Below are 16,602 nucleotides of genomic sequence, written 5' to 3' on the forward strand. Positions count from 1 at the left end.
CAAATAAGAACTTTTGTTTTTTTTACATAACCACAATGCTGTTGTCATGCCTGAAAACATTAATAATTTCTGACTATACGTTAATTCTTGGAGTTCAAGTTTACCTTGTCGTCTCACAAATGTCTTTTTATTTTTATTTTTTATTTTTATTTTTTTTTACAAATGTCTTTTTAACTGCCAGTTTATGCAAATCAGGGACAGAGAAATGGTCCTGAAAAAAGAAACTTTTCTCAATGTGCCCCAAATCTTCAGCAAATCTTGTCTCATTTGCCTACAGAGGGGCTATGTTAATTGGCTTAAGTCATTCGTTATCCACACCTGAGCTGGGGCCATCCCACCCAACCCCCCCAGTGGGGAAGAATAGTAGCTAACATAGAGGACTTATATTAGAATTAGCTACCCTCACATGAACTCTCTGGGATAGGTACTATTTTTGTCTCCATTTTACTGATGAGGCACAGAGAAGTTAAGTAGCTTGCCAAAGTTCCTACAGCTGAGAAGTGGTGGAATGGACCCAGATAGTCTCACTCCAGAATCTGCTCTCTTAATTGCTATGGTCTATTGCTTCCCGCAATGGAGGAAGCAACACACCTCTTAAGGAAAAGCCCAGGAACATGAATGGGCATGGGGTGGGGGTGGGGGGTAATAAGATTGGGGAGGCAACCAGTCTATGTTCACTAGTGGGATCTACAATCTGTGTCTCGAAGACTGTTGGGTTTGGTGAAGAGCCTGGTGAAGAATAAAGAGAAGGAAAGAGGAGATGAACAAAACAAAACAGGCAAAGACCATCCCAGGGTGAGAGACAGGGCTGGTGAGGAGCACATGGGGCATTGATGATCCTGGATGTGTCCTGTGGGCTGGAGGAACAAACACAAATAAAAAACCCCGGGGGGCGGGGGTGGGGGTGGGGTAAGGCAAGCGTGCAGAGCTATTCTCTGCCCAGCAAGGAGAACAGACCATGGGTGTGAGAACGAGGACTCACACCTGTGTGCTTAGTGTAGGCGCTAATAAGCAGTGCACATTGAGGCAAGAGGGGTGGGCTTGGCCTCGGGATATTTATGCATATCAGAGGGGGCTGGCTATAGGAAGAAGAAACAAAGCCATGTATGGGCTGCAAGGAGTTGGCTCCAGCAGCTATATCCAGAGAACATTGGGATTAGGATTGGGGGTGTATGGCTCTTGAGTAAACCTGCTCCAGAGACTGGGTTCCTCCCCTGTCACACATTGAACTATAGTCCTTTTTATTAAATTGGAGTCTTCTCTCTATGGAATATCTTTTTCACAGAGAACACAATGTTAAAACATTCAAAAGATTGCTCCTTAAAATATATAGAATCCTTACATTATGTGTGCTTAGAATCCTTTGGGCTATTACATTTTATAAACTTTTCATGTTTGCCAGGTTACTTGTTAGTATGATTGGCTTAATGAAGGTCATCTTATTCTTGATTTGTGTCAAGTATTTGAAATCTAAAAAACTTCTTAAAAAAAAACTAAAAATAAAAATAAAAAAATAAAAAATAAATAAAAAACTTCTTTTGTATATTTTCTAAGATACTCAGAGCCCATGAGGCCAATTGCTGGGGGTAAAGGGCTTTTAGCTTCAATTTGGAGTACAGGGATGGGAATAGCAAGGGAGCAGAGCTTAGATCAAGGGCCAAGATGGAAGATGGTAGCATGAATGTAAGATCCTCAGGATCTAATGCTAGGAGGAACCCAGATGAGCGGGGGAGATTGACAAAAGCAATTTGCATGAGAATCTGGCATCCAAGAGGGAAGGACTTTGCTCTTCTCAATACAATGGCTTTAGGAAATTTGGGGGCTGAGGGCTTTTTTTTTAAAAGACTTCTGTTTAGGGATACCTGGGTGGCTCTGCAGCTTAGTGCCTGCCTTAGCCCAGGGCATGATCCTGGAGTCCCGGGGTTGCGAGCTGCATTGGACTCCCTGCATGGTGCCTGCTTCTTCTCTCTCTGCCTCTCTCTCTCTATATGTGTCTCAAATAAATAAATAAATAAATACAAACAAACAAACAAATAAATAAATAAATAAAAATTTATTTATTTATTCGTGAGAGACACAGAGAGAGGCAGAGACACAGGCAGAGAAGCAGGCTACCCACCCACCCCCCCACACCCCCGGAGCTAGATGCGGACTCGATCTTGATCCCAGGACTCCAGTATCACGACCTGAGCAGAAGGCAGCCGCTCAACCACTGAGCCACCCAGGTGTCTGGAGGGCTAATCTTAAGGTCATGGTGTTTGGTGGAGAAATCCTTCCTCTTGAATTTTGGAGTGGGGGTTGGGTCATCCCCTGCATTATCACCTAACCCTAGTCTCTGGAAAACATAGAAATTGCTCCAATGCAACTTCTCTAATCATAACTTCCATACTGTAGATCTCTTCCTTCCTAAAGAGTGACTACTTGAAATGTATATTATTTCCTGCCACACTTGGCAGGTGGCACAGCTCAGCCAGCTCATAGTGGCACAGGGCTGGGAGTGGTTGCTCCTCACCACAATGCTATACTATCTCTCACTTAAAGAAGCCTGTGATATGTTATTTGGCCAGGGAATGAATGAATATATATATATTAATACACACACACACACACACACACATATATATCCTTTTAAATTTTATTTATGTTTTTGAGAGAGAGAGAGCTCGTGCGAGAGAGCATGAGTTGGATGAGAGGCCGAAAGAGAAGCAGACACCCATTGAGCACAGAGCTTAACACAGGGCTCCATTTCAGGACCCACAGATTATGACCTGAGCCAACACAACTGACTGAACCACTCAGGTGTCCCTGGCCAGGTAATATATTTTAAATCTGGAGTTTTCTATCCTATTTTAAATTGTTGCATGCATTTGCACCTAATGGTAGTGACACCAAATATATGAGAGCTGAGCAGCAAAGAATGCTAAAAGTGAGAAAAAAAATTAGGTGTGGGTATTGATTTATATGTTGTTGGTATTTTCATAATATAAAACAACAGTTGTTCCCCTTGTTCAGATCCAGACTCTAACATTTCTTGTGGCCTTCAGGTACTTCCATGAGACAGTCTCCCTCAGCACCACTCCTGTGGAACCGCTGTATGCTTAGGTTTCATTTTGCCTCTGTAAAACTTCCTGTTCAAAACCAAAAGCATTGTCTAGTCTCCTCAGCCTGGTTGAGGAACAAGTGCCAGCCATGGCCTCTTTGTCATGTTTCTAGAAGAGAATTGTCCCAGGTTAACAACCAAGCAAGGGAAAGGCCTCGGCCCAGCACAAACATCAGGAATCTGGTGACCCAGTTACCATTTGGCCTCTGCTTCTCATTAGATTCTCCTATGATCACAGGCCATTTACTTCCCATTACTTGTGTTATGGAGATGGCTTTCCGCCTGGCAGAGTGTCCCTCAGGATCCAGGGAACAAGATTCTGATGAGAAGGACTCAGGATTACAGTTGTCCCAGATTTCTCTGCTCCTAGCTGTTTCTCAAGCTGCCCCAGGCCCACTGTCTTCATGATTCCTGGCTTCTGTTATGCTTGGACACCCTTACCTAGCCCAGCCCAGGTGAGGAAAAATTTTCCCTTTGACTCAACTGAGACTGGCCTAAATTTCTTAAAAATAATACTTGTCTGGGAGCACGTGGGTGGATCAATTGGTTAAGCATCTGACTCTTGGTTTCAGCTCAGGTCATGATCTTGGAGTTCTGAGATTGAGCCCTGCGTTGGGCTCTGTGCTCAGTGTGGCTGCTTGTCCCACTGCCTCTGTTCTTCCCCCTGTGCTCTCTCTGGAATAAATAAATAAAATCTTTTTAAAAATTCTACAAAATAAAAAAAAAATAAAAAAAAAATTCTACAAAATAAAAAATAAAACTTGTCTGAGAAACTAAAGGAAAGGGAAACCAAAGAAACATATAAAAGTCAAGAAGCAAATAGTTGCAGAGCACAGATTACTTCCGTGAAGCCCAGCTGTCACAGATGACCTTGTCTGGCCCCTACCCTTGTCCAGCACGGCTCTGTATTCAGTGTTGCCATGCCTCCAAGCCTTGGAAGACCCATCATGTGTATTTGGTCTCTGTTAGTTACAAGATAGACACACATTTTGAGCAAGCTTAAGCCAAATAACATAGAATATTTTGCTCAAAAATTCAGGGAAATGTTGGATATGAAAGTGGGAAAGGGCGGGGATGTAGCTCAGAAAAAAACTAGAGATCAGGCATCAAGCATCACCCTGCCCCTCTCCACAATATTTGCTCTTCTCTGGATGTGGACTTCACTTCAGAGTAAGCGGCAAGAAACTTGACTGTGGAAAACTGTTGAGCTTCACACCTCACAGTATCTACCATTGAAGAGGCACTGCAGAATTTCCTATTTTTAGTATTTAAAGAACCTCAGGGGGCACCTGGGTGGCTCAGTTGGTTAAGTGTCTGCCTTCGGCTCAGGTCATGATTTCAGGGTCCTGGGATTGAGCCCTGGTGGGCTTGTGCTGGGCATGGACCCTGATTAGGATCTCTCTCCTTCTCCTGCTGCCTCTCCCCTGCATTCTCTCTCTCTTTCAAAAATATAAATAAAAAGCTGGCCATTAAGATCAGTTATTCTTTGTTAAACTTACTATCACAAAAAAAAAAAATGTACCTCAGAAGTGCTTGTAGCCACATTCCCATGTTTTAAAAAACATCTGCAAAGACATTAGCAAAATTAACCAATCTCAATTCTGGCCATCCCAGGCAGATGAAAATAATTTATGGCCTCTTACAAACATGTCTGGGTGTTATGTTTTACTTACCCAATAAAAGGGAAATCTGATTTGGACCCCTTTACTTCCAGGGAGCCAGGGAGGGTGCATGACCTGGACAAAGTGGCTCTTTTTGATGAGGGAAGTTCTGGAGAGAGACTTAGCTGAGAGCTGTCAGCTGCTAACACTCCCAGCATCTGGCGTTGAAGTGTTTCATTTCTGAAGTGGGGAATCTGATTGGTACACCATAGCATCTGCTGTAGTGATAGATATATGTCAGATGAAGAAGTAGTAGCCATATTATATACAGAACTTTTCCTTCCCCTTTTTTCTTTCTTTCTTTCTTTCTTTTTTTTTTTTGAGGGAGAGTGAGAGAGAGAATCTTAAGCAGGCTCCATCTCACAACCCTGACATCATGACCTGAGCCAAAATCAAGAGTTGGATGCTTAACTGACTGAACCACCCAGGCGGCCCTAGAACTTTTACTTCTTAGTAAGGACAAGACATAATACCTGACAGAGTACTAAAAAGATATAAACAGGGTGGGAGGAGGTGGCTCCTGGCTGGCTTAGTCAATAGAGCACATGATACTTGATCTCTTGGTGGTGAGTTTGAGCCCCCAGCTGGGTATGGGAGTTTCTTAAAACAGTAAAAGAAACACACTTAAAAAAAGACATAACAGGAAATTCACAGAGAGAGAAATAAAAATGACCAATATATTTTAGTAGTTCTCAGGAACTTTTTTTTTTTTAAGATTTTATTTATTAATTCATGAAACACAGAGAGAGAGAGACAGAGAGAGAGAGAGAGAGAGAGGCAGAAGCAGGCTCCATGCAGGGAGCCTGACATGGGACTCGATCCTGGGTCTCCAGGATCATGCCCTGGGCCAAAGGCAGACACGGTCAGAACTGCTGAGCCCCCGGGCTGCCCTCAGGTAACTTTAAATTAAAACAACACAATGCCATTTTTCTTTTTCTTTTTTTTTTTTAAGATTTTATTTATTTATTCATGAGAGAGAGAAAGAGAGAGAGAGGCAGAGACACAGGCAGAGGGAGAAGCAGGCTCCATGCAGGGAGCCCGACGTGGGACTCGATCCCGGGTCCCCAGGATTACGCCCTGGGCTGAAGGCAGCGCCAAACCACTGAGCCACCCGGGCTGCCCCACAATGTCATTTTTCAACAGATTGCAAAAAATGAGAGCTTAGCAAATGTTGGTAAAAGTCTAGGAAACAGATATTTTTATATACTGCTGGTAAGAGTAGAAGAAATGGTGAAGTCATTTCATTTCCACAATTCTGTTTCTTAATATCTGCAGTAACATTAGCATATATGTGAAGGAGACTTTTTTTGTACTAGCAAAAAGTTGGAAACAATCTTAATGTCCCATTGGAGGAAACTAATCTTTCATATAATCGTGGAATGGAGTAGTAGTATACTCACTTTTGGGGTAATTACTCCAAAAGTGATTGTATTAAAAAGTATATACCATATATATATATAGACACACACACATTACTGGATAAGTTGATGGAATGCAGAATGATGAATGCGTGAAGATGATAAGATTTATATTTAAAGATTACACACCTATAACATGATACCATGTATTTTCTGTGGGTACATATGAAAGTTTGTAAAAGCACAGAGAAAGGTCTAAAATCATATATAATGAACACATAAAAGAGGCTGCCTCTGGGAAGCATTGATAGGAAATAAATTTCTTTTTTTAAAAATATTTTTTTAATTTCATTTTTAAAAAAATACAGTATTTTCATATTTTTCTTGGAAATGATGAATTTCCACATTTTTTGAGCAAGCTTAAGCCAAATAACAGAATATTTTGCTCAAAAATTCAGAGAAATTAGTGCAGCCACTATGAAAAACAGTATGGAGTTCCTCAAAACATTAAAATAGAACTACACCCCCACCAAAAAACAAAATGTTATATGATCTAGCAATTCTGCTTGAGTATTTACCTGAAGAAAACAAAATCACTCATCTGAAAGATATATGAACTCCTATGTTCATTGCAGCATTATTTACAATAGCCAAGATACGGAAGCAACCCGAGTCCATTGTTAGATGAACAGAGAAGATGTGAGATATATATAGTGTATGTATATGTGAATATACATATGTGTGTGTGTATATGCACACACATATATATGTGTATATGCAAACTGGATGTTGCAACGAGAGAGTTCCCCAGGTCAAAAACAATCATGCCAAAATTCACACACACACACACACACACACACACACACACACACACACATATATGTATATACACAGGTGTATATATGTGTATATATATATATATATACATATATGCACACACAATTAAATTTTACTCAGCCATAAAAAGAATGAAATATTGCCATTTGTGACAACATGGATGGACCTAGAGGGTATTATGTTAAGCAAAATAAGTCAGATAAATACTTATATGTGGAACCTAAAAACAAAACAAATGAACAAACAAAACAAAACAGAGACAGACCCAGATTCAGAGAACTATTTAGTAGTTACCAGAGGGGAGGTGGGGGAAGATGGGTGAAATACGTTAAGGAGATAAAAAGGTATAAACCTCCAGTTATAAAATAAATAAGTAATGGGGATTTAATGTACAGCATAGAGAGTATAGTCAATAACATGTAAACACTTTGTATGGTGATAGATGGTAGCTGTGCTTATTATGGTGACCATTTCAAATTCTTTTTTTTTTCTTAAGTAGACTCTATACTGAGTGTGGAGCTCAACATGGGGCTGATCTTATGACCCTGAGATTAAGTGTCAGACACTTAACCAGATAAACTACTGAGGCACCCCTATGGCGACCACTTTTTAATGTATATAAATATTGCACTATGTTGCACACTTGAAACTAATATAATATTGTATGTCAACTATACTTCAACAAATAAAAATGAATATTTTCAGTAGACACTGTGGGCTGCCAATGTCACTGTCTGTGACTGATTAACTTATTGCAGTATTCTCAAACTTAGGTGTACTTTAAAACATAAAATACCAATACCTAGGTCTTACCTTATAGATTCATATTTACTTGTATTCTTGGGCAAAGGATTCTGAAAGTCTTAGGTTATTCTGATGTGCAGGTAGGGCTGTGAACTGCTGGGCCAAGGTAATTACACTTTCCTCACAAGTGATTTGTTACGAAAAATGCTTGTGTCTCAATCATGCATGGCCTGTGGCCCAAGTCCATGTGGAAGGAGACTTATTAGCAACTTCTGGGAGAGGCTTCCATGTTGACCAAAAGTGGGGCACAGGAATTTTTTTGTCTTCTTCTGTTAGATGTTGTCATGGTTGAATATGACATTTGAATATACCACAATTACCTTTTTTTTTCCCCTTCAGCAAGGGCTTAATTTGTCAGAAGGGCATTATGCTTGACCTCCAAATTTGGCTCACAATTTACTGATGAGATTCATAACCTTTGGGTTGCTCTGATATTTTGACATATTTGCTAGGTTCTGGGCTGCATCCTGGAAGGCTACTGTAACTTCTGGATCCTGCATGGCTGCAACAACCTTTGGGTCACTAAGAATTTCATTGAGACCAAGCATTCCTGCCATTTCAGGCATTCTTCCAGGAAAATTCCTAGGCATTCCCCCAGGAAAGCTACCTGGGAAAGAGCCATACTGAGCTCCTGATTGTTGTCTGGCTTCTTCCTCTCTCTGGGCTCTCTCATGTTCTTCCCGGGCCTTCTTAACTTTCTATTCTTTCTTTGATCTCTCACTCTTCACGTTTTCGCTCATACTTTCTCCAATGGTCAGCAATTTTCTGGGCCCTCAGTTGGAACTTCTTTCAGCATTGCACTAGCATCTTCATCATAATCCAGTTTTCAAGCAAGGGCAAGATCGTGTGCTGCTTCTTCCCAAAGACCAGTAGTCTGTGTGCTTTCCCTCGCCACTTGTAAGACTAAGCTGAATCAGGATTCATTTCAATAGGTCTGTCATAGTCTCAAATGGCAGCATTTGGCTTCTGTAATTTGATGAAGACGCTGGCTCTCTTGGCATATAGAATGGCCAAACAAGGATTCAGTTTGGTGGCATCTGTGAACCAGTTAATGGCCTTCTGTAGTTCACCATCATTTAGGACATCAGTGACAGCCACTTTTTTTTTTATCATTTCCCTGATCCACCATTTCCTCAGTTATAGTACATTCTCATCTCCCATTTCTTGAGGGGCAACAGTATCTGGTTCAGTCACACCTTCATTGTCAATATCTAGATCACTTTCCTCATTTGATGGTTCGTCTGTCTTTATGTTTTCTCTGCCTTCTTACTATCTGTTTTTTCTTCCTTGATACTGTCTTCTGATTTAGTTTTATGAGTAGCAGGTGGTATCCTCTCACCCCATGCTCTCCACCCACTCCCACAGGAAGCATGTTTCCTTGGGGTGCAGAATGCTCAGATCTTGCTTACACATTTTCACAAACGCCTGAAGCTCGCTCACTTTTGGGGGGGGCAGTCCCCTGTCCAGAGGCAGTGGCAGGTGGTAGGTGTGGGGGAGTTTGTAGCCTGATTCCAGGCGTGGGTACTAGCTCAGTGTGTCCATGTGGAAGGGGGCAGTTGCCATGAGGCAGAGCCTACCACAATTATCTTGAGTCACAAGTGGAGCTGAGTGGCTAAAAGACTGAGCTCATATGCTGAGGATGGTAGAGGGAAAGATGGAAAAGACCTAGGGTGCTGATGATAAATTAGTGAGTCACTGAATTAACCAAGACTGGAGCTGTGTTCCTTTGAGACTTATTGTTAAATGACATAATAAATGGTCTTTATTGTTGAAATCTATGTCCTAATACAATAGTATTATATTGAGCCATATGAAACTGCTGTTTCACCACTTGAAAATCTTATTTATTTATTTATTTATTTATTTATTTATTTATTTATTTAATTGTGTGGAGGGAAGTGAAGAGGGAGAGAGTGAGATCTCAAGCAGGCTCCATGCTCAGTGCAGAGCCTGACTGGGGGCTCAATCTCAGGACCCTGAGACCATGACCTGAGTCAAAACCAAGAGTCGGATGCTTAACCAACTGAGCCACTCAGGAAACCCATCTACCATTTTTTTTTTTTTTTTGTACATTCCCCCACCATTACTCCTGATCTAAGGCAGATGTCTTCCTGATCTACTTTCACCACCTCCAATTTCCTCATCTGTACATTTTGACTCTGCTTTCATTGTATTTTTCTCTACTCTAAATATGTCATCTTCCAATAATTCCAGCCTCCAGTGGGATAACTAATCTAACATTCTTGTACAGAGTCTTAATAGTCTTGGCTATTATACTTTCATAGGTGTATATCTAAAATTTAATCTGTGTGTATAATCTATTTTTTCTACACATGGATATGTGATATCTCAGCCAAAATAATCAGCTGAGAAGACCATAGAACATGAGGTACAACTTGTTCTGGTAGGAGGAGTAGTTTAACTGCTGTAATAAACAATGCTAAATTTTACTGGCTTAATACAATAAAACTTATGTTTGCTCATTTTACAGTCCTATGGGGCAAAAGTGGAAGGGCTCTGCTCCATATGGCTTCCATCTCAATGAAATCATTAATTATATTGTTATAATCATCCAATATCTTGTGTTTTAGGGGCACTTGGGTGGCTCAGTGGTTGAACATCTGCCTTTGGCTCAGTGTGTGTGATCCCAGGGTCTTGGGATTGAGTCCCACATCACGTTTCCCGCAGGAAGCCTACTTCTCCCTCTGCCTATGTCTCTGCCTCTCTCTGTCTGTCTCTCATTAAAAAACAAAAAACCCACCACAACAAAAAAACTTCAATATCTTGTGTTTTAGTGGCAGTAGTTACCTAAAGAATTAAAAAAAATACAATGCGTAATTGTATAAAATAAATGCAATTTAAATATATTTTCATAAAAATGTAAATTACAGAAATGCAAAAATAAAAATTACTTTAAATATCTTTGTTATTTTTCTTCAAGAATAATCATTTATCCAAATTTAAAGGCAAAATGCAGTATAGCTATGAATATCAACATTTTAGATAATTATTTAGATAAAGCTAAATTTTTTAGCTTTTGACAATTTAATTCTAGGAAGTTTTATAAAAATAAAACTATTCATGATTCTAATATTCAATGTCTGTTTAGTTGCCAGTGTAAACAATGGATATTATATTTCATTCATGTTTCCTCTACACCTACATGTCTATCAATTTAAAGGTAAAATCAATTGTTTATTTTTAACCTCCAGATACAAGTGTTGCAAACATACACACCTTGGAAAAAGAAGAGAGACAAAAAAAAGTCACTCAGCAGTAGTGAAAATGATGCCCCCATACTAATGCAAGTGTCTGTGATCCTCATGCTGAGAAAGACATTGCCTAAATGGCCTTTTATCCTCTCAATCATTTCCTCTGTTAAATCCTCCCTGCACTCAGGAGCAGCAGCACACTCTACAACACCTTCAAAGCATTTGGATGCAGTCAGGTCTTGTTTTCCTGGGGGCTTTAACAGTGTTATTAGGCATGAGAGCAGATGTTTAGGGTATCAGGTTATATTATGTCAAAACTGAGCACCACAGCCCAAATAATAGATTTTTTTAAAAAGATTTTATTTATTTATTCATGAGAGAGAGAGAGAGAGAGAGAGAGGCAGAGACACAGGCAGAGGGAGAAGCAGGCTCTATGCAGGGAGCCTGATGTGGGACTTGATCCCAGGTCTCCAGGGCCACGCCCTGGGCTGAAGGTGGCACTAAACCGCTGAACCACCTGGGCTGCCCCCCAAATAACAGATGTTCACACTTCTTAAATTAATTTACTATATCCAAGTGCATTTTTGTTTTTTAAAATGTAGGGTTTTTTAATGTGTATGACTGAGGAAAGGAGCCCTTCCTGCCTGGGCCTAAGGGCATTACTGTTCACAGAGTTCTGACTTGGGCACTGATGGCCCAGCTCTAGGAATTCCCAGAAAAGAGGTCCATTTTATATGCCAGGGCTCATGTCTACCACAGAGGTGTAATGTCAATCTGGCATGAAAGAAAGATCGAATGTTTCCTGAACATATGAGAATTCTGCTTCATAAATTATCTGATAGAGAATGATTAGACAGTATATATCCTAACTCAAATACCATCATGGTACTAGAGGAAGGTGATAACCATGCATACATATGGGTTGCCCAAAGCACTATTGTTTGAAAGTGTGCTGTATGTCCACTCAGACTCAGTTCCTTGATCTCCTCAGCACTGATCTTCTCCTCCACTCCTCTTTGGTCTCCCATTCCCATGACAAGGGCCACACCTGGACACCCTGTCATCCCATGAACTTGCTACTCCTCAGATATGTCATCTTCCAACTCCTACTCTAACCACAACTTCCTTTTCCTCCAGTTCCCCTTTCCAATTCCCTTGTCCTATTATCACACCTGTCTAGCAAAAGCCAAACCTCGAAGAATCCAAATCTCTGATTTCTATATGATACTGGAGAAAGGACGCCTGGGTGGCTCAGTGATTGAGTGTCTGCCTCTGGCTCAGGGCGTGATCCCAGATTTGTGGGATCAAGTCCCACATTGGGCTCCCTTCAATGAGCCTGTTTCTCCCTCTGCCTATGTCTCTGCCTCTCTCTCTCTCTCTTTCTCTAAGTCTCTCATGAATAAATAAATAAAATCTAAAAAAAAAAAAAAAGAAAGAAGAAAGAAAGAAAGAAAGAAAGAAAGAAAGAAAGAAAGAAAGAAAGAAAGAAAGAAAGAAAGAAAGAGAATCACTCAACCTGCCAGTCTGGAGCCACTACCAACCACTGGTCATCAATGTCAGCTGGCTTCAGTGGTGCCTGATCACTTATTTCCCCACAGTCAAGGAGGGGTCCAGGGAAGTTTAGGCAATTTGTGGGACCACCTTTAAGAAGAGAATACAGGGGCACCTGGGTGGCTCAGTTGGTTAAGCATCTGACTCTTGATTTTGGCTCAGGTCATGATCTCAGAGTTGTGAGATCAAACCCTGCATCTGGCTCTGTGCTGGGCATGGAGCCTGCTTAAGGTTCTCTCTCTCCTGCTCCCTCTGACTGCCCGCCCCCTCATCATGTGCACACGCATGGTCTCTCTTCTTAAAAAAAAAAAAAAAGGAATATAAAATTATAGGTACAAAATTAGGTACAAAAGTGCACGTTGCTTTAGAATGAGAAAAAAAAAAGAGGAAAAAAAAAAACCACATGGGTAATTGGAGCCATGGGTATTTAAGGGCTTCTGAGATCTTTTTAGACAATTTACCAGTAACATTTGCATAAAAATGCTAACAGCAAACTGTCCCTCTGCCTCCCATCCAAAAATACAGCTCTCAGGGACTCCTTTACTCAGAGAGGCCTAAATAAGTTCAAAAGCTTCACAGTATACTGCCTCTTGGCTTATAACACGTAGTTCATGTCTTCTCCATCTTCTCAAGTCACTCAACCCACCAGCAACCTTGAGCTGTTAACAGGTGACTTCTCCTCTGACTTCATAGACAACATGAAAGTCATCAGCCATAAACTCCCTCCTTCTGCTACCAAATCAGCAAACTCAATTGTATCCCACTCATATTTTCTTCCTTTCTACTTTCTACAACAGAAGAGGGGTCACTCCATCCATTTCTAAATCTTTATATTGTTAATTTCTCTTAACAGTTGTCTCCTAGTTTCATCAAAGATAGAGTTTCTGTTTATTTATTCATGAGAGACAGAGAGGGGGAGAGAGAGAGAGAGAGAATGGCAGAGACACAGGCAGAGGGAGAAGCAGGCTCCATGCAGGGAGCCCAACATGGGACTCGATCCCGGGGACTCCAGGATCACACCCTGGGCTGAAGGCGGCGCTAAACCGCTGAGCCACCCAGGCTGCCCTTTGGGGGTGGTTTTCAAGAGTAACAAGAGCCATGTGGAAACTAGAAGTCAACTTATTTCCTTGGCTTCTATGACCTCTATTCTCCTGGTTCAATTCCTCCTTCTAGGACCTCCTGCCAAGTTCTTTTTTCCTCTGCCTGCTCCTTAGATCATAGATTTCCTCAGGTCGACATCAGATTATTTATTTTATTTTATTTTTTAAAAGATTTTACTTATTCATTCATGAGAGACAGAGGCAGAGAGAGAGAAGCACGCTCCATGCAGGGAGTCTGGTGTGGGACTCAATCAGGGACTCCAGGATCACACCCTGGGCGAAGGCAGGTGCTTAACCACCCAGGTGTCCCAAATCAATCACTTATTAAACAACGACACTGATAACTATGTTTTAGGATTATTGCAAGCATGAAGTTGGCAAGAGAGTTCTTGTACCTGTCCTCTCACTATAAGGGCACATGGCAGAAGTGTCTGTCCTAATCTGGTGTAAAGGGAAGAGGTCAGAGAAGACTTCCTGAACCAAGTGGCATATGTTTAAGCAAGACTTGAAGGATGAGCTGCCAGGTGAAGTGAAGTGGTCCAGGCAACAGGCTCAGAGGGAGCAAAGAATATGCCACATCTGGGAACTGAAAGAAGGGGGTGGAGGTGGGAGGTGAGACATGAGAAGTAGGTACAGATTTGATAAGGCAGTTCTTTGTGAGCCTTGTTAAGAATTTGGACTTTATTCTAAGGGCTATAGGATGCATCGATACTGCCCACATTTTCTAGCATCTGATTCTACTCTTTGCCCTGACTTGTATACTCCATTCTGCAGCCAAATGATCTTAAAATTTAAGTCACGTCATGTTACTCTCTTGCTTAAAACATTCTAGTGTCTTTCTATTGTCCAATGGATTAAATCCCAAACTCCTTAACAAGCTTACAAGACCTCACATGACCTTGTCATAGCACCCTGACCGGTTTCTTTGATTTCTTTTAATTTAGATGCTCTGTTGTCTCTGGATCCCAGATAAGCTGTTCATTCTGCCAGGAACCTCTCCCCCCCCCCCCCCTTCTATTTGTGTTTTGGGTGTTACATCTGCTGGGGAAATTTTCATTGATCTTCCTCAAGTCTGTATCCAGTGCTCCTCCTGTGAGCTCTCATTTACACTGTGGACTTCTGCTCATGTAATATTTTACATGTGACTGAAGCAAGTGACTGGACATCTGTGAGGACTCTCTAAGTGCCAGGAGCACACAAATTTTGTCTACGTTGATTATCTTTGTATCTCTAGCATGCAGCTCACTATATAACTGTATTTGCTGAACAAATAATTGAATGAAAAAATAAGAGATGCATTCAATGTATTCTTTTTTTTAATTTATTTTTTATTTATTTATGATAGAGAGAGAGAGAGAGAGAGAGAGAGGCTGAGGGAGAAGCAGGCTCCATGCACCAGGAGCCCGATGTGGGATTTGATCCTGGGTCTCCAGGATCGTGCCCTGGGCCAAAGGCAGGAGCCAAACCGCTGCGCCACCCAGGGATCCCCATTCAATGTATTCTATGGTCACTTCCAGCTCTAAAATAACAACAGCGTTTCTTTGTAGGTGCTATCTCATGCAGGTGACATACCATTTTAGTAATTTACTTCAAAAAAAGATAGCAGGAGCCAAATTTCTATCTTTAAATTCCTGTTTTCATTAAATTTAGGTTCTTCTAACTGGAAAGGTAGGATGATAACAGCATTTGGCTCCTAACTGGATATATGCTTGATGCATGGTAGGTATCTGAGTGTTTGAATGAGGGGCAATACAGACAAACCCTGAGGTTTCTAATTCAGGCAGCATGTGTAACAGTAATACAAATCACTGAAGGAGGAAGATCAGGTTTGTGGGTGGAATAAGATGTGTTCCATTTTGGACTTGCTAATATTTTTATAATATTAGCCATGTGGTTAGTCATGGTACAGGTAGTCATGTGGGTGACTTCCAGGAAACAATCAAAAGGCAGGTTTGATGTGGACAGGAATTAAGAGGGGAAAACTTTGGTTTAGAACTCAGCAAACCAAGATGAATGCTGAAATTATGGGATTTGTATGGGACAGTGAAGTGTCAAGAGAGAATGGATAGAATCTTAAAGAATTTTGTCTTTTAGGGGGGATGAAGAGGAAGTATAGCCAGATAAGCAAATAATTTGTAGAGGAAATGGGACTTAAAATGAGCCTGAAGAAAGGGTTTTGACAATGGTAGACTGAAGGGTGGGGTAGAGACCGAGAGGTTGTGAAGGAAGGGTTCCAAGCAGAAATAACACAAAGAAACAGGGAGCAGAAAGCACTCCGCTGAGGAAAGCCATTCAATAACCAAGATGTGGAATGAATTTGTTGTAGAGGAACTGGAAGTTTTATGGATAGGCCAGTCAACACTCTTACTGTGGAAGAGGATGATGACCAAGAAAAGGCCATAACCTGTGGGTTAAGGAAAAGGAACTACTGATATTTGGTTGCTTTGGTATAAAGAGGGTCTAGGAGCATCTGACCTACTTTAAGCTTCAGCCAAAGATATCTGGTAACTTTGGAGTGTCTCAGGTTTCTAAACATAGTCTACAGTCCCCTATCCTAGTGTTAGATTGGGTTTTCTAATTATCTGTGTTGTGACACATCTTTGTGTCATGTTCATACCAGGATTTACAAATCTACTTTCATCAATAATTTTGTGTTTGTTTCTGGACTTTTTTATTTTTTTTTTTTTGAACAAGAAATTAGAGGAGGTCATATTTCTGGGGAAAGGAGATAATGGCAGCAATGCTACAGTCCATGGCTCAAATATTATACTGCAAATACATGCTCTAAGAGAGTGACAAGAAAACAATTTAAGCTAAGTTTGAATTCTACTTTCCCCAAAGATCCTATACTTGGTTTTGAAGATTTACAATTTGGTTGATATTAAAAAGACAAATGGAATTTTTAAAATGATGAGCAGCTTAAAAAAAGTGTTCAGACTACTATTTTTCATTTATCAGATTGGTAAAGAGCTACAAAGT

General features: G+C 40.8%; 1 pseudogene; it reads right to left on the reverse strand.

Moving 5' to 3' along the window:
* Positions 1-6,596: 6,596 nt before the first annotated feature.
* Positions 6,597-9,904, reverse strand: LOC112657871 (hsc70-interacting protein-like; annotated as a pseudogene).
* Positions 9,905-16,602: the final 6,698 nt, after the last annotated feature.

This window comes from Canis lupus, chromosome 8 (assembly GCF_003254725.2).
Source record: "Canis lupus dingo isolate Sandy chromosome 8, ASM325472v2, whole genome shotgun sequence".
NCBI classification, from domain to species: Eukaryota; Metazoa; Chordata; class Mammalia; order Carnivora; family Canidae; genus Canis; species Canis lupus.